Consider the following 274-nt stretch of genomic DNA (forward strand, 5'->3'; position numbering starts at 1 on the left):
TTAAAACCTATATTTTGCTGTATTTCAAATAGTGAAAACAACCCATTTTAGACAAAACGTTTGTCTGTTCACACCTATTTTGACCTGCCTAGAATACGGACAATGGGGTTGTGGTTAGATAGGAAATTCTACACTCACTTGATAATTATATGATATTTTTTCAATATGCAAATTCCAATCCATATAGCAAACCAAAGTCATATATTGTTTTGTTATGACATTCCACACACATATTCTGTGTCCATTCATAGTTGATAGATGTACGTTTATATTT

The sequence above is a fragment of the Gymnoscopelus braueri genome (genome assembly GCF_963280865.1).
Source record: "Gymnoscopelus braueri genome assembly, chromosome: 5".
Classification (NCBI taxonomy): domain Eukaryota; kingdom Metazoa; phylum Chordata; class Actinopteri; order Myctophiformes; family Myctophidae; genus Gymnoscopelus; species Gymnoscopelus braueri.